The sequence below is a fragment of the Ursus americanus genome, chromosome 2 (genome assembly GCF_024610735.1).
Source record: "Ursus americanus isolate L20-20 chromosome 2, mUrsAme1.1.p, whole genome shotgun sequence".
In the NCBI taxonomy this organism is placed as follows: domain Eukaryota; kingdom Metazoa; phylum Chordata; class Mammalia; order Carnivora; family Ursidae; genus Ursus; species Ursus americanus.
This window is the reverse complement of record NC_142128.1, coordinates 34561316-34582628: the sequence shown is the minus strand read 5'-3', so window position 1 is coordinate 34582628 and position 21313 is coordinate 34561316. Positions and strand designations below refer to the sequence as shown.

The window sequence follows — 21313 nt, the reverse complement described above, 5'->3', positions numbered from 1 at the left end:
GGAGTTACCACTGATCCCCACATGCCATCCCTTAGGAAAGCCAGGTTACCATACTGGATCTCCCGAACCCATCATCTCATGTCTAAACTTGTTGAATATATAGCAAGGTGGATAGCTTTTCCTTCTAGCCATGTAAAGAATTCCAGAATGGCCGTGTGGGATTGAGCCGAACAGTTTGGACAGTTTCATGGGTAGTGAGAGGCAAAAGAGAAGCGGAAAAGAGTAATATTACCAAGTGCATTATATAAACATTACTCCTTTCCCTTGGTATGGATCTCAATCTTGGACTCTTTGGATAAAAAGAAACAATGTATGTTCCTATCGAACCTCTTTATTTACTTCTAAATGTTCTACAATACCTTGAATGATCAATGTGCTGTCTGATCTGAGAACAAAGAAAGTCTGACAAGTCAATTATCAGTCAGTCTTGAATCCAGAAGTTACCAAGATGACTAATCCAAGCCATGGACCACAGCCACACAATTCCAAGCAACATAAGAAAACAGTGGCTTTGTCTGTGATTAGTCTGTTTGTTTAGCATTTAGATGTAATGAGCCCATGGCTCTAGGCTGCAAGTTCAGACTTGCACCCCTCGCTGTGCATCTCTGTCCAAAAGGTGTGCCCTTTGATGACACGTGGCTGGATCATTCTCCACACTGGGGCAGGTAATTCCCATCTCATCTAGGTATTACAGGTAATGGATCAAAAGACTATTTTCCTAGGTGAAAGATGGTATAAGCAGAACTCCATGTGTGTCCCCACGTGTCTGTTGATTTAGTTATTCATTCACTGCTAACATATTCTATATCAGACACTGCTCTGGGTAGCCAGGACCCAAAAGTGATAGTTACAGCCACTGACATGTAGGTTCACAGCCCATGGAAGAGAACACTAGATAAACACAAAGCTGATACTGCAATGAAAGCAATAGAAAAGCAATGACAGGGAACAATTATTGAGTATTTGCCGTGAGCCAGGTGTTGTGCTAAATACTTAGGTACATTACCTCAATTTGTTCTTACAAAATCCTAACGTTGGGTACTATTGGCCTACCATCCCTTATCTGTAATTTTAAATTCCAAAAAGCTCTGTAAATCAGGGTTTTTTGGGGGGGGGGGGGGAGTTTGGCACCAAAACTCATTTGGGAAGCAAACTTGACCTGAAATGATGTGTGGCTATTTATAGACTTTCTTTATCCCACTTAGTGTGAATATTCATATATTTTGCTACAGGGATATTTATGTGTTTGATTTCAGAGTGCTGTCCTAGACCCTACTGAGGGTGTTACATAATCAGTGTTTCCACTGAAATACCTTTCTGAAAAAGTCAATTCCCCACCCCCCATAAAAATTTGAATTTCAAAATGCAGATGATCCCAAAGATCTCAGATAAGGAATCACAGTCCTGCATTATGATGCCCTTTTTGCATATGAAGAACCTGAAACTGCCACTTGAGAAATGTAACTTGTCCAAGGTCACAGGAATGTCAGTGTCAGAGCTGAGATTTGGATCAGGTGTGTTGGGCCAGAGTGTTCCCTCTTCACCAATCTATTGTTGACGTGCATCCATGGGAATGCGTCTGAAAACATAGGAGAGGGGGTAGGTGGATGTCTTCTACAGTAGGGAAGCGGGTGGTTCAATGGGAAAGGCGGCATTTGAGTTGCTCTGTGGAGCACCAGCAGGCATTCACTGGGTAAGCTAAGGAGAAAGCTCTTCCTAGCAGAGCAGAGCACCTGGGTGAATTCATGGTGTTGGGGTGACACATCAAGATAGAGCTTCAGTATCTTCCCCAACCCAGTGGGACTGTGGAATTTGACATTGTTTAAACATAGGACTCAAGAGTCCAAAGACATAGGTCAAAAGGGGCTGGGAGGAATCTCAGAAATGAAATTTCCAAGTGCTTGACACAGAGATGGGCCCCGAAATACTCTTCTGTGAACCCAGCGGTGTCCACTTCGCTGGATTCGAGTCCTGAGCACACTTTGCCGTCTTTTCTCTCTGAGACTGTAAGCTCTCTGGAGGCTGAATGTTTTCTAACTTAGAGTTCATGGAGTAGGCAGCGGCCGAGAAATACTGATTAGTGCCTGTCTGATTGGGAGAGGATTGGTATGAGCAAACCCTGTACTCTGGCATCACTGAATTTAGCGATGCAGTTTATGACAAATCTACATACGTTTGTAGTGATGCCAGGAATTACCTAAGTGCTGGTTTTGACAGTGGACCAAGAGTAACAATTCCCACAGAAAGGTGGGGAAACATAGTAGCAACTTGCAGGTCATGTGGATACATTTCTGGGTGGACTTAAAAGACATAAACTTGTTTTGGTCTGTGCGAGTAGAGCCATTTTCAGATCCTGGTATTACTGCCCTGCAATGTTATCTACATGTTTGGAGTATCTGCTGATCGGGAAAGAAATCAGAATGTACACCTGATATAAATGCTAGTGGTGTCATTTACTTTGAGACTGCTCCGTCTTAGTCACTAAGTGACTTTTCTGTGCTGCCAAAGAGGCCATGTCAACAGCAGACTAAATTAAAGAGTCAGGGAGGTGGCAAGGAGAATTTGGAGTCAAACAGGTCCGGGTTGATATATTGGCTCTGGCATTTACTAAGCGTGTGGCCTTGGGCTTGTCAATTAACCTCTCCAAGGCTGTTTGCTCAGCTACAAAATGAAAGCAGGAATACCTGTCTTGCAAGGTGGTTGTGAGCTTTAAATGTGATTCATCTCCTCATTCAGCAATTATTTATTGAGCACCTACTGCATGTCAGGCTGTGAAGTAGGAGAGGGTGATGAAATAGAATAGAAATAGAAATATAGAATAGAAATATAGAATAGAAAACACACAAGACCCTTTTCAACATGAAGTTTATATCCTAATATGTAGGAAAGATAGGTATATATATTTGTATATTTATATATCAAGACAGGTGTTTATTCTGCATTGTTCGAGAGACAGAGAGAGAAGCATGGTGAGCGTTTAGTCAGGATTCTTTTATTTGTAAGCAACAAAATCTAATTCATATTGTTTGGAAAGGAAAAAGAAAACATCTCGCTTCAGGCACAGTTGAATTCAGAGGCTCCAACAACCCAAGTCCTCTCTCCCCAGCTCCACAGTAGTTGTCTTTTCCTGATCTTCATTCGCAAGCACACCACATCCAAGTGGTGGCAAAAATGGTCCCCAAGCAACTCCGGCCTTACAGCCTAACCCATCTTTGCAAGTCTCTTTCCCAGCTGTTCCTGCAAACATTCCACATAGCAGTCTCCTTGGCTTAACTTGTAAACCATGCCCACCCCCAAAGCAATCCTCTTGACTTGCTGCTCACATCAGAGCTGGAGGCTGTAGTCCTCCCAGACTGAGCTGTAAGGGGCTGTGAATAGAGGGGGAAAAATAAGTTCTGTTCTCAGAATAGGGTGCTGGATAGGTAAATACCAGGTTCTCATGATCAGCAATACTAGCTGAAACTATTACAGACATCCAGGCATGTTTTTTTCTCCCCTGAACCCCGCATACACCCTCTCCAGGGAAGGAAGTGTGGGATTCTGATCTTGATTATCCTCTTTGCTTGGTGCCAGTGATCAGAGTCACCAGGCAGTTGTGCACCTTGTTTCTCCATTAATGATCCGATGTATCAAAGTAGGATATGACAGTTTTACTCAGTATTTTCCCACCGAAATTAATTACAGTAGCTGTCTTCCACTACTGTATGGTATGTTTAGAGCATTCCCACCATTTTCCAGGTGAGGACACCAGGCATGATCTAGGGAAGTAAAGACAGTCTGATGAGGACATTCAGTAACACCATAACCAAAGCGAGGCTGGGCTTCTCATGCAACAACATCATTTCTCCTATATTAGCAATACATATATAAACAAATATATAAAGCAAGAAAAACTGAAGCCTTCTAGTTAAGTTTGAAATAATGTGGACCGTCCGTCATTCCAAAGCACTTCGGAGACGCTAGCAACTTGCCCCGTTCTGTTTTACAGAAATGCACGTTTTGGTTTTTTGTTTTTTTTTTTTTAATTAAAAGATTAAAGGGACACTGTCAGTCTCTTCTGATTAATATCAGTCCTATAAAAAGGATGTGTTTCTGCAGCAACCCTCTGTCATTTTGATCATTTTAAAGGCGTGCTATATCAGCAAGTCTGCTTTTTTATAATATGCTGGCACGGGACAAGCAGAGCTGGAGAGACTCGTGGATTTCACACTCCACTTTGCTGCTTTGGTGTTCAGCAATCTGAGCCTTTGATGGTGAAGCAGAGCCCCCTCCCTGTCTTTTAAAGGTTGTTTTGGGTAAGTGTTTTCCCCGGCTGATTTATGACAGAGATACTCACCCCTATTTATGTTTCTCTCACGTCTAAAGATAGTCCTATCACACATGCATCCCACCAGCGTGCAAGCAGCCAGCTCATCCTCTTGATTAACTGCCGAACCTTAAGAGGTGTCCAGAAACATTGAACTCAGTACTCGGCAGGTCTTTACCTCTGGGCAACTGGGACCATTGCCTTCTGCAAAGCCTAGTCTCTAGCTTGAGCTGTTTGGGTGGTAAAAGTCAGAGGCAGAGACATTGTGACATATTTATTCATTATAATAATTATTTGTGGGTCGTGGGTTCCATGTTGGGTTCTCTTCTAAGCTCTGGAGACACTGAGATGACTAAGACCCATTGTCTGTCCTTGGAGGGAGCGTGCATGGCCACACCATTGGCAGGAGAGTTAGAAGTTAAACACAACTGCTTAAAGGTAGAACTCTGTAGAATCTCAGCCCCACTCACCCCACCCAGTATGGGGTCCTTACCACTGTCAGTAGCTTAGGCTGTCAAGACGGATTTTTCTACAGCCCCAGGAAGATGGCTCCCTATAGATAGTTTCTCCATCCTTCCCAAACGACAGGAGTTCTGATACGTTCCAGGAGACAAAAGGTAGGGTTTTTTTGTTTGCTTGTTTTTGTTTTTTTCTGAGGAAGAAGGATGAGAGTAAGAACTGTGTCTCTGAAGCAGTGGCCAGTTCTGTCTTGTCCTACCTTATATCTGGCTCAGAGTAATGCAGTGAGCTCAGCATATCATGCTGGGGGAAAGAGGGTGGCTCCATCAGCTGCTGCTTTTCCTTCCACTCTCTAATCTGCAGCGGCTTCTAGAGGTGGCGAGGATTTGGAGGAGGCAGTCAGCTTGTGCATCCCAGGGTGTTCTCACAGAGTGCTCTCTGAAGAACTATTTCTTCTTATTTCATGAGGCATCACAGTTAAGGACTGACATCAGAGAGTTTAGAGTGTAGTAATTAGACCAGGGGAATCTGAATCTGGCCATGACCTTCTCCTGGTGATTCTGGACAAGTTGCTTGACCTCTCTGAGCCTCCACTTGCTCATCTATAAAATGGTAGTGATACGCGATATTCTCTACCTCCCAACGTCAACGTCAGGAATAAAAGAGTGCAAAAGTGGCCACACCCAAGGCCTTTGCAGTACGACCACAATGCTATTCAGGCAGCATGACATAATGCCAAGGTCTGGGTGCCCCGCTTAGACCAATTTGAGTAGGCATCTTGGCTCCTGTGTGATGTGGGGCTTCACCTCTCTGAGCTCCCATTGTCTCGACTTGACAGTGGGAGATGGTCTTACTCGCTTCAGGAGGGAGCCCTGAAGATTTGATGAGATGATGTTTGTGGCACATGGAGAGCAGCACCTGCTCACTGTAGGCACTCCGTACGGATGGCCGGCATTGGTTTGTTCTCACAATTTCTGGGTTGCTGCACTTTCTTTTTCACATGAAGATGCTCTAGGTTTGGGGGTGAGTGGCACATTTGTAGCTCTCTGTTCCCTCTCTCCATGGAGATTCTCGATAACCAGGGACTTGCCTTTTGGTGCAACTGGACAGAGTCGGGTGCCATTGGGGAATGCTGTGGAGGAGAGAAAGAGATATATACCACCCTGGGGTTTGACATGCGTAGCCCATGGCCTTGGGTTGTATCAGACTCACCACCCTTCCCATCGCCTAAGTCAGTGGGCCTGGGGAGCTGGGGCTGCCGGTCACACACAAAGCAGGATGTACAGGTCTCACTCATATTGAGTCCTTGCCCAAATCTTTGTCCACTGGCTCCAGTAGGACTTCTGGGGCTGAAACTGGAGTTGGCTGAGAGGAGTGGACTTTGAAGGGGGAAAGAGAGGCCCACCTCCCTCCCCTCCATGTGGCCATAGCCTTCTGAGGACAAACTCTTTGGGACCACCCACACCCCTGTTCCATGCAGCTCTCAGCACACTGTGGGAGCTTAATAAATAATAAGAATAGCTCCCATCTGTCAGCACCCGGTGGCAGGGAGGAGTGTGAGTGCAAGACTGCCGACTGGCACCGGGCAGCTTGTGGGGAGCCTTCGGGAAAAACACGGTTCCGAGTCACTTCGAGGACCTCCTCCATCTATGTGTTCTCCAGTCCTGCTACTGATCAGACTGCGGGCAAGTTCGTCAACTGTCTGCCCTGGACCCCAGATTGTCTGCATCAGAAGGGCAGGGCCCAGTGAACCGTGTGCTTCACCAGCAATCTCGGGTTTCCTATGAGCAGCTGGATTTGGGAACTGGTGTTGCCCAACAATGCTGGGGCTTTGTTGTGGTTTAAAAGGGGCGAAGGATCTGCCCTCTAAACGGACAGTGTCATAAACTCATTCTTCCGTCATTTTCTTGGAAGAAAATGCCTACTGGGCTTTTCACATTTAGTTATAAGAAAAACAACAGCAGCTGCTTGTTTTCAGGCATTTACAAGGTACCGGGAGTTGTGTATGGCACTTCACCTATGGTATCTAAGTGAAGTATTGTGTTTGGGGGAGGAAAAAGCAGGCTAACAGGATGATGTAGGGTTGTGTGCTCCGGAGTGGGTACTTGGCTCATCTCCTGCCTCAACCTGTGTGACCTTGGGCACAGTTGCTCCCCTCTCTTGGCAGCGTTAACTTTCTTGGGTGGTAGTTTACCAAAGCATGTAAAGCACAGTGCCCAGCGTGTAGAAAGTACTCAGTAAACATATTAGAAAGTTTATTTCCAAGTACAACTGCAGCACTACCACAAATAACACCAGAACTAACGATATAATAGACGTACTATTGAGTGTTTGCAAATACATATGTGTATTGCATATTGGTTAAGAGTGTGAGCTCTTGGGACAGACTGTTGGGTTAGAATCTCAGCTTTGCCTCCTTAGGAAGTTCCTATATTGCTCTGTACTGCAGTTTTCTCATCTGTTAAATGAACACATTAAAAGCACGTAAATCTCTGCTTTACTATCCTCTTCCACTGCATGGGGACCATTACCAGAGCTGCTTTTGAGGATCAGATGAGTTAATATTTGTAAGGTACTTATCATGGTACTTGGTATATAGTAAGTCTCAATAAGAATAGGAATAATAAGGGGCGCCTGGGTGACTCAGTCCATTAAGCATCTGACTCTTAATTTTGGCCCAGGTCATGATCTCAGAGTGGTGAGATCGAGCCCCGCATCTGGCTCCAGCCTGCTTAGGATTCTCTCCCCCACTCCCAACCTCACACTCGCATGAGTACGCACTCTCGCTCTCTTTCAAAATAGATAGATAGATAAATGCTTTTTAAAAAGATTTTATTTAATTTATTTATTTATTTATTTATTTATTTATTTATTTATTTATTTATGTGAGACAGTGAGTGAGAGAGAATATGAACAGGGGGGAGGGACAGAAGGAGAGGGCGAAGCAGACTCTGAGCAGGGAGCCCACTGCAGGGCTCTACCCCAGGACCCTGGGATCAGGGTCCAAGCCGAAGGCAGACACTTAACTGAACCACCAGGCCCCTAAATAAAAGTTAAAAAAAATAGAAATAATAATAACATAAAGATTAGATAATATTACATAATATATATTATGTATATATAACATGTGTTACATATAATACACATATAATATATATGTAATTTTCATATTTCATATGATATACTATTACATATAATTATATAATGATACAAGAAGTAAAACATAATAATTATGTGTAATATTATGTAACATTATATAATCATATTGTATACTATTTATGATTATATGATACTATGTAATATAGCAGTAATATTTTTATAATTACTGTATTATAATTACATGCTAATAATTACATTACTATTATTTCTACTGTTGCTACTGCCGCTGGTCACCATATCGGGTATTCTCCATAGGGTATATAGCTACTGCTCCAGACCATCCTGGAGAGACTTGTTTTCCAGGGAATTGAGGCCCAACCAAGTAAAACAACCTGCCCTAGCTCTCAGGGCTTGGAAATGGCCGCCTTGGGGATGCCCCCAAGGACCACGCTGTGCCGTGTGGCTTTGGTGCCTCTGCTCCTCCTCCGCGGGGGAACAGCCTTGGCTCTTCCCTGTACGACCTATTCTGAGCGGAAGGCTAACAGGGTTTTGTGCCGCTGTCATTTCTGATCAGCTTTCCTCCCTCTGTCTTGCAGCCTTCTGTCAGGAGGTCTTGTTCCCCTGTGGAAGCCTGATTCCTCCGGGAGATCAAAACGGGAGGTGGGGCGGTGACAAACGGCAAGGAGGGGACTGCTGGGACATGGTCCTTGTGGCTTTGTTTACAAGACCTTCTCTTTGGTTATCAATGTCTAAACCTCCTGGAAATACACTTTCTGTTTTCCCTTTAAACACAAATCAAGCAACGTTAGCAACACACATTCTCTGTCAAACTTGTCAGTTACTCCAGGGGCCGCGGACAGCTTGCAAGCGATGTCTTCTATTGTTACTGTGGTGGTGTGTTATTTCTCCCTTCAACAGCTCTGCATTTGTTCTGCTGAGAGGTGTAAACACCGAGGTGCCTGCTGTCTGGGAGGTTTTGACAGAAAACGTGAAATTGATGTGGACCATCCAATGACCATCTTAATAAGGCGGCTCCTGTGGCCTTGTAGAGACTGGCTGTGCGGGCAGCCCTGTATTGCCTGGAGCCTTTTCCAGGAATTTGGGTGGGGGCTTAAGGACTCTAATGAGCTAGGGCTTGTTTCGCACCTGGCGTTTTGGCAGGTGGTTCCCATTGTGACTTAGCTGAGGGACTTGGTGCTGCCTGCCAGAGGGCCTTAAGATTTGTGTGGGGGCTGAGCAGATGTTGGATGCGTTCACCCATCATACAGAATGCCAGTCATCAGCTGCTGAGTCCTGTCCCTGTCTGCGTTGTAAGGGACCAGATCTCCCACTTGCTGCATGGTGATGGGGTAGCCTGGGGATGGATAAAAAGCCTTCCATTGCTGAGGGTAATACAGACCATATGGAATTCTTATCTGTTCAAACGGTCGTGGGGTTTGGGTGCGCAATGCAGTCTGCATGTGTATTTTCTTTAGTGTTTGGTTCTAGCTAGTCAGAGCTTCACTAAGGAACACTTTGTAGAGCTCTCTCCCGGGGATGGGCAAGGCATGTGTCTGATGACATCTCTGCTTCCAGGCTTTCCAGCTTTTCCTGCTGGCATTAGTTCTAAACACCCAATCACAATCAAGTCCCCTACCCTCCCTGGTTAGGTGAATGTTCCTCTCCCATCTTGCTTTACTCTGTAAGGGTCTTGTTGCTGACACATCGTGGTATATTTCACTGTCCCATGTGGCCCAGAAGCTGTTGCTTCATTCATGCCTTTGTGTTCAGATCTGCTCTGATATCAGAGATAAATTAAGAACTGTTCGGCTTTCTATGGGTTGAAAGATGACAGGTGGTTTTGAATATCAAGAAACCAAAGATGATTTTTGAATGTGAGTGTTTTTGTTAAGATCCCTCTGGTTGAGGAGCAGAACCTAATTCTTCCTAGTTTAACAAAAATATAGTGGGGGGGTGTTTACATTTTTACGGGTTTTGAGGTATAACACATAGGCAATTGAACGTGCAGAAACTCTTGGATTCAAAAGGGGGAAAGCAAAAGAAAACCAGTCCAGGGGAAGCACAGGAGGTAGGGCAGGCCTAAGGACCTTGGCAGGCAGAATATGTGGACATTCTCTTCAGGTGAGTGGTCCTCAGCCAGGGGTGGTTTTGCCCTGTAGGGACATTCTTAGTTGTCACAATCAGGGGGTGGGAGTTGCTGTTGGCACTCTACAATGCATAGGGCAACCAGAATTATTTAGAATTCTCCAGAATTATCTGGCTCAAAGTGTCAATCTTGCCAAGGTTCAGAAACCACAGTGACTCAGCTACAAAGACCACTAGCCATCATGTCTCCATTCAAGTTCCAGATTCCCAGGAAAGAATCTGATACATCCAGCCTGGGGTACCTTTCAACTTTGAATTAGTGAGCTACGTCCCAGACCCCCCTGTACTTGGAGCCCATTTGGAGTCTTGGTGAGCAGTCCTGGGAACGAGGTCGGGTGAGGATTGCCGTTGAGCCAGAACCTATCCCAGGAGATGAGTCTTAAGATGATTTATGGATGGCCTTCGGTGGGCCTCACCTGTGGCCAAAGTCCAGCCCTACTAGTGCGTTTCACACAGAACCGTCCACCTGCGGGAAGGTTGTCACGCCTTGGTGCCTGTCTCAGCAAGCAGCCAATTTCTTTGGTCTTTGATTTAAGCTTGTAGCTTCCTTCTTGGGCTCCTTTCCCACAGAAAATTCATTGAAAATAACTGTTGCCCTTTTATCTAATTATAAAATTAATGCAAGATAAATGCAAAATAAATTTTGGTAATTGGAAAAGGACAAATACACACATGCACATGTACAGACACAAACACGCAAACGCTGGCACCATCCAGAAGTAACCACTTCAAACTGCTGTCCATCTCTCTCATCTTTTTCCTGCGCATTTATTTTCTTTCACAAAAGTTCCCATACTCTCATCCTATACATCAACATTTATATCACTTGCAGCCAGCTTTTTTTTAATATAAAAAGCTTTTAAAAATAGAATCAATTATTTTTTCAACTAATAAATATCTTTCTGTTCGGAACATTAAGACTAAGGTGATCGCTTACGACAAAACTTGTAGCTAATATCTTAAGTAAATGGAGCATCGGAAAATTAAAGCATTTCAGTCAGATGGAACGGAGAAGATGGGGCTGAAGGAGAGGAACCAACCATCTATCCCCAGGGATTAGAGGATTAACAGAAGAGAGAGGCAGAGGTTGGCTGGCTCCAACCAACCACGTGGGTGGCTTCTACTCTCAGCTTTCTCCTAAGTTCCATGAAGTGGGGGCTCCAAAAGAAATGCTTCCCTGTGAGGAAAAGAGAAACTCCATCCCTCATGGAGGGATGAGTGCACGTATGACTCGTGGAACACACAACTACCCTTTAGAAATCTGACCAAAGTTCATGCCCATTTTAGGACTAAAAACCAAGCTGCTCAAAAGATCAAGCTGTCTTCCGGGCAGTCTTCTCTCAGAAGCCGAGACTGGGAGACAGACCAGACTTGCCTTGTCAGCTCTCATCACTCCTGCCTGAGTATTTCTCTTGCAAACCAAATGCACGTCTAGGGCCCAAGATCAGTTTTCAACTTAAATGACTTCACTTTCTCTCTTAAAAACTAAATCCTTCTCTTAATTCCCTTAAGTCCTAAAAGTATAACATTTTCCCTTTATAGATTGGAGGAAGAAGTCCCGGAATGGGCTTGCCCATGGCATTAGGATGAGGTGAGCCAGCCAGCCCTTGCCAGAGCCCTTTTCCAGCCAGGAAAATGTAAAAGACCTTTTTGTTTTTTGTTTTTTGTTTTCCAATCAGTAGCTTACCGGTTATTGTGCTCCTCTTTCCATCTTTATATCTGACCCTCACAGTCAAAATGAGGGTGATAACAGGCCATGTGCATTGTGGAGGCCAAGGAGGGGGCTTAGTTTGGAAATTCAGATGTCTCTAGATTGCTTTCCATATGTATCCATTAATGTAGTAAATATTTATTGAGTGTTCAGTATATGCCGGGCAATAGGTTTGCAGGGGTGAATAAGACCACTCAGATTTAATAGAGGAAAACAGGCAATAAGAAGAACATCTGATGGCGTTATGTATTATGAAAAAAATAAAATGGATTACATGATAATCACTGAGAGGGTTATTTTGGATGCTTGAAGGATGGGAAGTGTGAAGTTGAGCTCAGATCTGATTGACAAGGAGGAGCCAGCTGTGTAATGTCCTGGTGTAGAGAGTTCAGGCAAAGGGGACACATGAAAGCCCTAAAGGCACATTTGGGACTAACAAGGATGGTCAGTATGACGGGGACATGGTGGATGATGGTGGAAGAGGTAGAACATGAAGTCATACGTGTGGTTAGCAACCAGATCACCTTCAGTCTTCTAGGGCTTTGCAGGGAGTTTAGATTTTGGTCTAAGACAGTTGGAAAACCATTGGAAACCTTCAAATAGAGGAATATTCTGACCTGATTTTACATTTTTAAAAGATTCTTCCAGAAGCTAGATGGAAGATGGACTAGTGGTCTTTAGTGGGACAATGTGGGAAACAGGGAGGAGAGCTAGTGTGCATTCAGTGGAAATTGCCAACACCAAGGTATCCATGATTGGCTAATAAATATCCATTCCTCATGCCGCCATTTCTTGAATCTTTATTGACTAGAGAATTCTGCCCAGAAAGGAGGGACAGTTTCTGGGGGGCAGTTTGGAGCAGAAAATCACAATGATTATGGAAAGAGAGTGAGAGGAGACTGGGAATCATAGAAGTGTGTCTGTGTCTGAGGGTCTGGTAACTTTTGTGGCTTCAGGGGAGTGCAGCATGTGTGTTTAATTGTTAATGATCCAAAAATGTGTCCAAGGGCTACAAGCAAACCTGCTCGAGCATGGGAGATCAGTCTTGGGCGCTTTATGAAGTCTTGTCGTACCAAAGCTGTGAGCAACATCTGGTGAGCCATGTGCTAGTGGACTGGATTTTCCATCACAGGACTGTTCTGTCTTAGGGCTGGCTGATTTTCCTCTTATTTTATTTTAGCAAAAGTAGGGAAGACCCCTGGGGGCTAGATGTCTCACTTTTGTCATATGTGACAACAGGAACAACCTGGGAGTTTGGATTCAGACAGACCTGGATTCCAGAATCAGCCTTATCTCCTATGAAATTTGATCTTGAATAGATAATTTTACCTCTCTGAGACTCAGTTTACTCATGTGTACAATAGAAAGAAAGGTTTGTGTGTCCGAGACCATGAGTGCTTGATTCATTCCTTGGGTAATTCGTCAGACATTAATTGAGCACCTACTGTATGCAAGATGCAATGCTAGACATTAACGGCATGATGCGCAAGGAGTCAGATATGATCCCTTCCTCAATGGTACTTATGATCTCGTGGGAGAAAGAGACAAAACCAAGAACAGAGCAGGTACAATAACACATAAGTTGATGAATTATCATTGTAGTGAGTGCCATGAAGAAAATAATGTAGGAAGAAAGAAAGAGTTACTCATGTTAAGGACAATTATGACGCCCTGCCCTTGACCTCACATCCCACATTGTCTTGAGGTCATTCTTCCCTCCATTCCTCTCTTCTGAGCTTCCTGAGTTGGTCTTGGGGACAACTGACACTGCACTCGTCCACGCCTGAAATACACATGTCCACAGAGAGCAGCTGATTTGCTGTGGGGCAGGGGAATGTGCTTTTCCAGAGTTTAGAAGCCACCTGTTTCTGGGAGTGCCATGGAAACACACATTCCGTCACTTGATCTGGAAGCCCAGGCAGAGAATTTTCAGCTGTCAGCAGCTGTGTTTCCTAACTGCTGCTGAGAAGTTTCCAACCCCAGGAAAAAGTCCATCGTGACCCTCACCAGTGACTGGAAGCCACTCTCTGCAGCCGATAAAGAAAGAGGGACTCCTGCAGAGTGATTCGTGGGCATGGATTCTTCACTGGGGTGTCTGGAAATTTCCCCTCGAAGTATATGTCAAACTGTGAGCAGATGGTCTTGTGGTGGAAGGGTTTCCAACTTCCGGTTGATTCTTCCAACACACCCCATGCAGAAACGTACTTGAGAATCTCCGCTCCAGAAACAACCATGGCTTTGTGGCTCTGTGACTTCTGGGTGGAGAAAGCCTTTCAGAGGAGGTCAACTGGACATTGCAATACAATGTAACCTAAATCTTTGTACACGTCCCCAAACAGGGCAGAAGGGGCTGGCCCTACCCCCCACTCTGGGCCAGATGACCAAGTAGGAGGGGACTGAACGTTCCATATCTTGCTCTCGGAAGTTGCATCACCCCATCCCAGATGCGGTTGCATGCCACCCTGGGATTGCCTCCCCCTCCCTTTCACAAGTTGCTGTCAGCTAGGGAATAGCAAAGCTCACAGGGATCCATCCGCACGAAATCTGCTTCGGGCTCCTCCTCTCTGCTGTTTGGTGAGTCCTGTTCTCCAGGGCCCTTTGTTTCCAAATCCCAAGGACAAGTAAGGTGGAATAGAATAATAAAGAAAGCCAGAAGTTGTGGCCCTTCTCTAGGAAAAGTGAGAGTGGCCCCTCCTACACAAACTGCCTGAGTGGTACTTTTAAATTTTCCATGCAATTCGCAAAGACCCTGGTACGGGAGTTCTGAAGACTCCATTCTTATTGCAGACCTGTCCTTGGATGTCTGTGCGTCCATGAGCAAACCTCCTGGCTTCTCTGTTGCTTATTTGTGTGCGTACAGTAAAAGGCAAAAGAGATGAAAGCAGAAGTTTTCAAACATACATACCCACCTGTGTGTGCACACATGCACATACATGCACACATGCACACACATACATGTGCACGTGCACATACACACAAGTGCTCACATAGATGCACATCTGCACATACACACGTGTGGACACATGCACACGCACGCATGCACACACACACACACACATCCCACTTTTGCAGATGACTCCATATTTAACGTCCCTGTGTGGACCCCGTAAGGGGAACCCAGAGCTTTGTTTTAACCACAGTTTCCTGAACGTCAGACCTTCAACTGCTTTGTAGCATAAACACTACTATATATTTAGCACTATGATATAAATTGATTCAGTTTTGTAAGTAGTATAAATTAATTTACAAAAGGAAACTTTCCATCTCTAATTCAATCAAACCTCCCCACCAAAAGGCATCAATAAATAATATCTACTAAAAAATACTGATCGCATCAACTAGAATGGCATTAATAAAAAGATGGACCATAACAAATGCTGGTGAGGATGTGCAGAAATTGGGACATGCATACGTTGGTGGTGGGAATGTAATATTTTGCAGCCACTTTGGAAAAGAGTTTAGTAATGCCTCAAAAATTTACATGCAGAGTTTCAGTATGGCCTAGCAATTCCACAACTAGGTGCAAACCCAAGAGGATTGAAGATAACACAACCACACACAAACACTTGTGCACAAGTGTTCATAGCTGCATTACTCATGAAAGCCAGATAGTGACAAGAACCTACATGTCCGTTGACAAATGAAGGGATAAACAAAAAGTGGTTCATCCTACACTGGGAAGTCACTCGGCCATGAAAGGGGACGAAGTACTCATACCTGCTATAACACGGATGGCCTGTGAAAATGTTATGCTTAGTGACAGAAGCCAGACACAGAAGACCACATATTATATGATTCCAATTATACGAGGTGCCCAAAATAAGCAAATCTATAGAGACAGAAAGCAGAAGCTGGGGGGAGGAAGAATGGGGAGTGACTGCTAATGGGTACAGGCTTCGTTTTAGGGGCAATGAACATGTTCTGGAATTAAATCGTGGCGGTAGTTGCAAAGCTCTGTGACTGTCTTAGAAAACACTGAGTTGTACACTTTAAAGGGTGAATTTTATGGTATGTATTGTAGCTCAATGAAGAAAAAGATACACTGAAGACAAAGCAGTGTTATCAAATACTCTGTTACTTGTGTTTGCTGATGGTGTTTGCCTTGTCTGAGGCCTGTTCTCTCGTAGGAAGATAAGGGAGGTTTGAAAGTGTCCCAAAGACGGCATGAAAGCAAGGTGTCACCAACTGAGTCTCATCAAGCAGTCAGAAAAACTGAATGAGGCTTGAAAAGGGACCCGTTTCATAAAACCTTCTCAATTTACCTCTTCCACCGCAAGTGAGATGAAGTGCTTAGGGTTTCCTGATATTCTAAGTACTGTGACTTGTGCCCATCTTCAGTACCAGGGACTATCAGGAGAGAAGGAGGTTGCTGTCACTGGGGAGAGTGAAATTCTCTAGAATGTGCCGCCCACTGTAGCCCCACGTAACTATTGCGATGTAACGTAAGGTAAACTGTAGACATTTCCAGTGCTCGGTAGGTACCTGTGGTTCGCCTTTACTGTGTCGATCAGCATAATATAGAACATTTCTTTCATTGCTGAACATTCTGTGGGGCGTCGCTACTCTGTAAGATTGAATTAATTAAATTGCCAGGTTATGGTCTCTTTCTTCTCCTTTGCCTTTCCCTCATCTGAGCAGATTTGAATGCTGAAACGTGAGAACAACGTAATGATAATAAAATTAATAGTTAATATTTACACTTGCTCTGTGCTGGGTGGTGTGCTAAGCATTTAACAGGCATTATCTCAGTTAATCCTCACAAAAATCCAAATAGGCAGGTACTGCAATTATCCCAGCTTCATAGAGGAGAAGCCAAGAGGCAGAGAAGTTAGGTCGCGTGCTCACGTTCAGAGTGGGAGAACGGGGAAGCCTGGGATTTGAATGCAAGACAGTCGACTCTGTCTTCTCTATCCGTCAGTCTCCCCCTGACAGAGGGACAGATCCCATCCCTGGCCCCAGCCTGGGTTCTGCTAAGATCCCACAACTCTCTTACTTTTAAAACTGTGATGTAATGATTATATTTTCCCAAAAACGGTTCCAAGAAATAAATGAGAACGCAGAGTAAAGCATGTGAGTCTGTCTCCCGCATTCCCCTCATCTCTCCCCCTCCCCTACAAAGAGGTAGTTCATGGTAACAGATTGGAGTGATAGTCTGACATGCCCCCATCCCTCTCCCATGTCATTACGCACATGCGCATATGTACAGGGACACAGTGTGCATGTTTGAAGTCAATGGGATCACATCCGCCTGCATTGTTTTGCTACTTGCTTTTATATATCTAACAACATGTATTTGACCACCCTGTCTTGTCATTACGTAGAAGTCTGCCCCAGTCTTCTGAACAGACTGCACAAAATTCTATACATGGTCATACCACAATCTGTTTAGCCATCTTTCCATTTATATCCATTTTGGTAGCTTCGGGTTTTCTCTTTTGCTGCAGCGATGCTGCCAGCGAATGCCCTTGCACACCTGTGTTTGTGTGCACGTATGAAAATAGGTTGAGGGCAGAATCCTAGAATTGAGTTTGCTGGCTCCCCGGGTGTGCGCATTTTATATTCTAATAGGTACTGCCAAATGCCCTCCGGAAAATGGCTTGGCCAATTGTTATTCTCTCAAAGACGGTATGATAGACCAGTTTCCTTGCTTCCATGCCAAAAGTGGACATCATCAATCTTTTAAATTTTTGCCAATCTGTTGGGTGATAATTTCTTTTCCTTTCAACCTTCAGGGTCATTTACACCTCCCTCCACCTGCTCTGCGCAGGCTTCTAGCTGCTGACAGCCAAAGGCATTTTGCTGGAGGCAAAATGAGGTCAAGGCCAAAAAGCATATTTCCTTTCAGTGGGAGGGGTGTTTACTTGGGTAAATATGGTATATGCAAAATGCCTCATTGGTTTGAAAGGTGAAGAAGCAAGGTCCAAGAAGCCCCCTCCAAGGCTGTGGGTCTCAACCCTGGTGCTCCAACATATTGATTGATGCATTATAATCAGTTATAATAGGGAATATGTTCATCTAATCATTTATTCATCAGTAGCAGTGGGGCACTAATTCAATGCCAGGCATAGTTCTAGGCACTGAAGATACCGCCCTTAACAGAGTCAAGGCCTCTGTTCTTATGGGACTTAGTTTCTAATGAGTAGGGATGGAGGCAGACAAGCAGGTGTGTGCTCCTTATGGAGAGAAGAACGGAGTGAAATGAGAGAGGTGCTCCATGACACAGACACCAGGGTGTGAGGGGCTCTCCTAAGCAAGGGTGGTCAGCTGAGGCTCTCTGAGCAGTGACACTGAAGACAAGAACCAATTCAAGAAGGAGCATCCCACCGAGAGGGACCAGCAAGCACAGAGCATTCAGAGGAAGCCAGTAGGGTTGGAGTCTCGCGTTAAAGGGGAAGGATAGTGGGAGGCCATGTTGGGGAGGCAGGCGGGGGCCAGGTGAGGTAGGGTCTTGCTCAATGCCATAATAAATTTGGATTTGTATCGAGTGGTGATAAGAGGCCCCTGGAAAGTTTTAAGCAGGGCAACAGCACAATCTGGTTTATTCTGAGAGCTTTAAGTTAAAGGTCCTTACAATTCTGAAGTCTGTGAACGCTTTGCTTTTTAAATAATACAAATACATTAAAGAAGAGTTAAAGGTTCTCTTATAGGAGAGCTGTGCTCAGATGTGTTGTACAGTGCCTTCTCGAGTGATGGAGGAAAGGGTTTGGAGCCAGCCTGAGTGGATGTAGAGTCGCGCCTAGACTTCTGTCTGCTGTGTCTGAGGCAAAGCTCATGATCAAAGCATAGCAGGAGCTTCGGCTTGTCTTCTGTACGTGAATGCTGAGGGCCCCTTCGTGCATGACCGTTGCATATCCAGCAGGAAGCCTTTTTGGCTCGGGCACCAGGGACCTGCCTGAGCGCAGAGAGGGAAACAAGAGGGGTGCTCTGTGACACCAAGGCCTGGGCATGGGGGCCTGTCTGGAGGCGTCCTGCATCCAAGTGAATGAGCTTGCTCCAGAAGGTGCCAGGGCCAGAGAAGGAGAAGGAAACCCCACACTCATGGTCTCAGCATTTAGGGACACAGGCATTTTGGATTCTACAGGCACAGACACTGCTGTCAAATCACCCTGAGTGGGGTAGACAGGAGGAATGAGAGCGTCCCTTTGGCCGATATCAACCCAGTGAATAAAAATACCCATGGTTATTGTCATTATACTCCCAGTTTTTATTCTGAATAATATTTTAGATAGAGACATTGTCGATACAGAATTTTCAGTGAGTCAGCAACATCAGTTGAGCCTCATGGAGAGCAAGCAGCATGATGGTCATGATGGGGGTGGGGCAGAGAAAGTACAGGTAGAATGATCTGGGTTTTCTTCCCTCTCCTCGGCCACGCCTTTCCCCTGCACATCTCCTGATCCCCATTAATTAAAGGAATAAAGCCCACTCCTCTCCCTCTCTTTTCATTCTGAACTACCTTGTTCTGCCCCTTATCCTGTGCCTGACCCCTGATTGTGCGTCGGTGCCTCTGACCCACGTTCCTGCACTCCAAAGCAAACCCGGCACCCTGTCTCTGGGCCATTTCCTGTCTTCTGCTCGGAGCTTTTGCCTAGTCCCGACCATGCCAAGGTCTCTCTTGTTGCCCTGGCTGGGCTGCCGTAGAGGAAAATGGGCAGTGGGAGATGCTTCCCCTGGCAAAGTGGTGCTTTCACCGCTTTATTCTGAGTTGGATCAGGAGAGCCTGCCCATATGCCTTCTCCCCCTGCTTCCTTCCCCACTGCCCTCTGAGCTCTCTGCTCTACTCGCAGAGAGAGATGTTCCCAGCCTCCCTCTGATTCCCGTTTATTTGTTATTTTTTTTTTCTTCCTGGCAATCGTGGGAGCAGGATTTGCTGTTGTAGCAAAACACATTTCATTTTTATTTTGACTGCCTCTGTCTTAATAGCGAGGTCTGCCTTCACCCGCCTGAGAATCGCATTATCTTGCATGTGGGCTAATAAATAGTGCAGTCTGAGACCTCCACTCAAACCAGCCTTGTAGGAGTAGAACATTTAATAGGCCGATCTTCGATAGATAATTTACAAGACTTCCACTTCTTATTGATTAACTTTCATAACTCACTCCAGAAAATAAATTATGTATCTGTTGTCATCGCATTGGATATGCACAAACTGCCCTGAGAGGGTTGATAAACCTTTAGAAGAATTCATAGCCAGCTCAGCTCCTTCTACAAATAAACCATGAGAGAGCAAAGCGATGGCCATGCTCCTAAAGGGGGCAGGTGTCGGCAGCATCAGAGCAAATAATCGGCAAGCAATTTGATACGTAACGACAAATAATTCTGCGATTAGCACCTGAGTTTTTCCATGGAAAAACTAAGGTGCCCCTTCAGTCCTTTTTGGTAGGAGGAGAATGGCCAGCGTGGAAGGCAATGTGGTGGTATTAATGTGATTAAGCCCAGAAAGTAGCAAAGAGAAGGTTATGCGTTCGTCAGTTAGCGTGTCGGTGTAGCCAAAGAAACTCGGGTTTTTAAAGACAAGGCATGAGAGAATTTTGCCTTTGACTCCGATTTCTTTATTCCCAATGATTAGAATTTCAGATCCAGAAAAGCAAAAGCAAAACAAAGCAAATATATATATATATGTATATATCATATATATTGAGATTGCTGATGAGGTGTGCTACATACAGCAAGGTGTTGTGTTATCTATCGAAGATCAGCCTATTAAATGTTCTACTCCTACAAGGCTGGTTTGAGTGGAGGTCTCAGACTGCACTATTTATTAGCCCACATGCAAGATAATGCGATTCTCAGGCGGGTGAAGGCAGACCTCGCTATTAAGACAGAGGCAGTCAAAATATATATGATATGTATATATCATATATATACATATATATCATACATATATACATACATATATATACATGATACATATATATCACACATATTTATATATATTTTTTATATATAATATAATCATAAAAGCAAAAACAAAACATACATACATAACATATATATTTATATATATAATATAAACTAGATTAAGTATGTTTGGGGTGGAAAGTATGATTTTGGTTAAGCTCTTTGCTCTCTCCACATGTGAACCCTGAATCACATCAGAATTACCGGACACAGCATAGCCATCTAAGGAAGTACAGAAAAATGTATGGGAGTTAAACTCATGCACTTTAGGTCCATACGCCTGGCCCACAACCACATCTACACCCGTGACAAGGTCACATGCTGTGACCTTTCAGCAAGTCTTGGGATCTCTGTGAGCCTCAGTCCCTGGCCTTGACTCAACAGGGTTGTTTTGAAAATTAAATGAGGTGGCATGCATAAAATGCTGATCACACATGAGCACCTGACAGATTGTGCGTGCGTGTGTGTGTGTGTGTGTGTGTGTGTGTGTGTTACCAGGGAAAATAATTAGCCTTCATTAAGTAACTCTTGCTGTTCCTCCCCATGGAACCTGATACATGGGGCTGCCCACAAAAAGAGCAGTAACTTGATGGCAGATGGTCACCTGCGTTTTGAAACACCTGTCCCTGTGTCCTGATCGGGGGCTCAGGTGCAAAACCACTGTTTGCATTTTGTGTCCACAACACCTTGCT

At 44.6% G+C, this 21313-nt stretch overlaps 1 protein-coding gene across 18 annotated transcripts in view; it reads left to right on the top strand.

The window, feature by feature from the left end:
• RBFOX1 (RNA binding fox-1 homolog 1) overlaps positions 1-21313 on the top strand; it is a 1395365-nt gene that overhangs the window by 1067817 nt on the left and 306235 nt on the right. The gene's annotated exons all lie outside the window — the stretch shown is intronic.